Below are 5284 nucleotides of genomic sequence, written 5' to 3'. Positions count from 1 at the left end.
TGACTGCACAGGAAGTCTTGCCATAGCAACATGACCACAAGAGGATGTGTGTGCACTCTGCACAAACCCTTGTCTCACTTTACCCACTTGTCTAAACCAATATCATTCTCATTCATGCAGACAATAGTATACACCAAAACATGAAATGAATACACTGCAGATTACACAGTTTGAAAATAGTTTGTGGTGTCTGAGTTTCTCTTGCCAAATATTGGTCTTGTCTTAATTAGCATAAAACTGGATCTTAACCATATAGAATTAGGAGGATCTCTATGCTTAACCACAATAAACTGCCACCAGCTGTAAGTGACTAAACACATGCCATCACTACCATAAACCACAGCTCTCATGTTGTCTAATATTAGTTAATAATTAGTAAATACATTATTATCTATAAGTGAATTAAGTGAATTATCTATAAGTCAATTTTAGTATAGGTTTACCCTTGTGAAATTCAGTGGTCTAATGCTGGTTTCATTGTTGTATCTTCCAAGTCTCCGTCGGAGAGAGGTTCTCAGGGAAAGTTGAGAGAATCCTTTGGTGAACTCTTTGAACATCATCGTTTTCTGTAGGATAAATTCAAAACAATCCATCATTGATCAGATAAATTACGTCACACTTGGCTAAACTATAATATGACTTGTTTGAGCATGTTTCATACTCTCTCAAAATCTTGAACTTCCATGACAACCCAAGGGGAGCTGGAAAATCGGATCCTAGCTATCCCTAAGTGTTACAATAGCAACAAGGCACCACAGGAAATTCCCCAAAAAGCCACAATCCTCACGAGAGACAGAATATCTACTGCACATGATTAAATTAACATAAAAGTATTGTACCTTCTCTCTGGTATCTCCAGTTGTTTTCCTCAAAGGACAGTGGCAGGATGCAGAGGTCTCCATGGCAGTGGTGGACCCTACTGGAGTAGACAGAGAGAGAAAGGAAAGGAGCGGAGAGGTAAACAGCTCTGGGCGGCTGATGCCAGGGGACTGGTCTGCGGCCCACAGTGATGATGGCTTATTACTGAACAAACAACATCCCTGCCATAAACCACAGCTCACATGGATATAAAAATCAATGGGTGGGACACAGATAGATGAACACAGCAACCGTTCAAGGGGAAGTCTCAGGTTGTCTCCTCCTCCGTTCCAGTTTTGCAGTGACTATCGGTTCCTAAACCTGTGTGAACCAGCCCGCATGTAACCCACTCATAACCCATTTTAACATAAACCAGCCTGCATGCCCATATGGCCATTTATGCATACACAATGTAGACCTGTGCATACCATGTTTTTATTCCTCAATTCAAGAAAATAAGATTGACCTTCATCCTTGTGTAATATACTGTATATGACACCATTCACTGTAACATTTAATTATTTGCAGTAACCTACTAATATTTTAGTAGTATTTTATTAGGATCCCCATTAACTACAACCAAAGCTGCAGCTACTCTTCCTGGGGTCCACACAAAACATGAAATAATACGTAATATTAATAGACAATTATAGCTGAAGGACAGAACTACATAAAATAGCATTATACATAGCGTTAATAGACAGGTACAAAACTACATACATTTTAAATAAGAATACACACTTTCATATTCTTATGCCTTAGCAATCCATGCAACATGTACCTATAATAAAGGCTACACTGCAGTCTTCCATTTTGTTACAGTTGCTTACTGTTACAGTTGCAGGTCCTGATCCTAATCTCTCAGAACCAGTTGTTCTGTAAACACCAGTGAGAATCTCACAACATTAGGAACCACCCGTGTCTTTGGTTCTCCCATTTTGATGTCAATATTATTCATAATAATAATGTGATTCATAGATGCTACTGAATGCAAGTGCAACGAAAACGACAATGGAGCCTGTGGCTCACTCATACTGAGAGAGGAACTGAAGTGAGCTACAGCTTGCAGGGCATCATGCATAGAGAATGACAATAGAGTAGCCTACTGATGGATAAGTGTGTGAATGTGTGTTAGACGAATCTGACTCATGGCGAGATGATGCATGAGTCGAAGAGGAGCAAATACTAAAACAAACACCAAGATGATTTGCATTGAATTTGTGACTCTAGAGAACATTTCTTGTTACGATAGAATAGAGTTTATTGGCAAGACAAAATCAAAGAGATTACAGGTGCAATGAGACACAAATGTCTCAGCAGTTTCTATTGTATGATATAATTTGAATAAGCCCCCTTTCTCCTTGTATGGTATAGATGTAGGATCTTAATTTGAGTTAGTTTGCTACAGCGGGAACATAATCCTGCAGCAACAGGAAATGTGAATTATTATATGGATTATAATTAATGGGCATTTTTGCAGGGGTTGATACATTTTTCATAAGGGAAAATCAAGTCTGAAATGTCAAAGTGGAAATTAGAAACTTCAGAAGCCTTTTTAAATCTCAAATACACTACAAGTTGTATATTTCCTGCATTGCAGGAATGTTCTCCTGCAACATGGTGATCAAATTAAGATCCTACATCTGCATTATCCTCTCGCTCAATGCATTAGCAGCAATACAGCTTTAAACTGACCACAGCTGGAGCAGACTGGATCCTCAAACCGGACTGACATGCACTATTAAGGCTCTCAGCTCTCACTCTAGGAGCATCAGGCCACGAGACTCAGAGGTAGAGTGACCGCTAGGATTACCTTGACAACACCCTCTCCTCTTAGCAGCCCAGGTATTTGTATTGCAGCAAATAAGCAATGAGGCCAAAAAGGTATAATAACCAGTGCAGTTGGTAGGGTTGCTATAGTTGTCATTCGGTCTTACTCAGGATTGCTTTCTCTTAAGATTGACAGGATTCCAAGATAATGTGCAATCTTCTTTGACTGTATATCATATACAGACGTTTAAAAGGCATTTGTGCTGGACTGCATTGTGTAAACTGTAACATTCCATCTTAGTTGTGTCACTCTGACAGTCTGGTTAAGCTGGAGCTCAGGGTTGGCTTGTAAATAATTGAGGACTGAGAATGTCTCCTTCTGCAGCTATACAGGAGGGGATGATGTCACTCACGGCAATCACTGCAGCAGCAAAGTCAATGCGAAGAAAGATTACAGTGACATAACTAAGGGAAACAGCCCAAACTGGCTCTATTTGTGCCTCTGTTCCATTTTAACAAAGATTTCCCCCTTGGTTTATAATAGACCCAGACCAGAGAAATGCAGGCTTTTGTACTGGGAGAGGGAGAGGACACTCAAGCTACTAATCCTTGAGTAACGGTCCTCTGAGGGTAAAATGAAGTCGTGATTCTTTCAAATTTGAAACTTTTTCAGAAAGCTATTTTTACTCAAAACACAAATCCCAATAGAGACTCAGAAAATACTTGAAGATTGGTTGGGCCTATGTTGTATTCTCCTCATGCAAACATGCATGATGTCAAATATAATCATCTGATGATGATTAATGATCCCCAGCTTGACTCTGACTGGATTTTCCTTGATATTATTCACTAACAATCACTGAGTATTTCATTGATTCAGACATATGCTGGAGTGTATTGTACAAAATAGGAAAATCCATGTGTCTGAGTGACAAAGGTTGATCCACGGGCACTCCACCAAACTTTTCCCTGTAGATTTACAACATTATACTGGCAGTTGCCAGTTATATACTGTAATTGTGATTTACAGAAGGGATGCTGAACATGTTGTACAGTAAGAAAAACAGTGCTGTATTACACAATACAGCATTATACTGTAAACAAGCCTACTGTAATCATTACAGCAACACAGCTGTAGGATATTATATAATTAAAGTAATTTGCTGGCAATTCTGATGCCAGTATAATGCTGTAAATGTACAGTACAGCATGTTACCGTAATCAGTTTTACGGTACCAATACTCTTACTGTAGTCTTTTTACGGTAATTGTAATGAATGAATTAATGAATTAAATTCATTGAGGGGAGGCGGGTTTGTATTTTACAGTATTTAACTGTAATTGCATGGGATTGGTGCAAGCAGGTTGGCTGCAAGTGTTTTTTATTTTTATTACAGCATATCATATACTGTACATACATTACATAGAAAAGGTATGTGAACACCCCTTCAAAATAGTGGATTCGGCTATTTCAGCCACACCCGTTGCTGACAGGTGTATAAAATCGAGCACACAGTCATGCAATCTCCATAGACAAACATTGGCAGTAGAATGGCCTTACTGAAGAGCTCAGTGACTTTCGACGTGGAACTGTCATAGGATGCCACCTTTCCAACAAGTCAGTTCGTCAAATTTCTGTCCTGCTAGAGCTGCCCCGGTCAACTGTAAGTGCTGTTATTTTGAAGTGGAAACGTCTAGGAGCAACAACGGCTCAGCCGTGAAGTTGTAGGCCACACAAGCTCACAGAACGGGACCGCCGAGGGCTGAAGCGCATAGCACGTAAAAATCGCCTGTCCCCGGTTGCAACACTCACTACCGAGTTCCAAACTGCCTCTGGAAGCAACGTCAGCACAATAACAGTTAGTCGGGAGCTTCATTAAAGGGTTTTCGATGGCCGAGCAGCCGCACACAAGCCTAAGATCACAATGCGCAACGCCAAGTGTCGGCTGGAGTGGTGTAAAGCTCGCCGCCATTGGATTCTGGAGCAGTGAAAACGCACTCTCTGGAGTGATGAATCACGCTTCTTCTGGCGGATGCCAGGAGAATGCTACCTTCCCCAATGCATAGTGCCAACTGTAAAGTTTGGTGCAGGAGGAATAATGGTCTGGGGCTGTTTTTCATGGTTCCAGTGAAGGGAAATCTTAACGCTACAGCATACAATGACATTCTAGACGATTCTGTGCTTCCAACTTTGTTGCATCAGTTTGGGGAATGCCCTTTCCTGTTTCAGCATGACAAAACCCCCGTGCACAAAGGCAAGTCCATACAGAAATGGTTTGTTGAGATCGGTGAGGAAGAACTTGACTCGCCTGCACAGAGCCCTGACCTCAACCCCATCGAACACCTTTGGGATGAATTGGAACGCCGACTGCGAGCCAGGCCTAATCGCCCAACATCAGTGCCAGACCTCACTAATGGTCTTGTGGCTGAATGGAAGCAAGTCTACGCAGCAATGTTCCAAAATCTAGTGGAAAGCCTTCCCAGAAGAGTGGAGGCTGTTATAGCATCAAAGCTGGGACCAACTCCATATTAATGCCAATGATTTTGGAATGAGATGTTCGACGAGCAGGGGTCCACATACTTTTGGTCATGTAGTGTCTTTAGTTATAACAAAGGGGTTGAATACTTATTGACTCAAGACATTTCAGATTTTCATT

The sequence above is a fragment of the Coregonus lavaretus genome (assembly GCF_964263955.1).
Source record: "Coregonus lavaretus genome assembly, chromosome: 15".
Classification (NCBI taxonomy): domain Eukaryota; kingdom Metazoa; phylum Chordata; class Actinopteri; order Salmoniformes; family Salmonidae; genus Coregonus; species Coregonus lavaretus.
Note: the sequence above shows the minus strand (reverse complement) of the source record.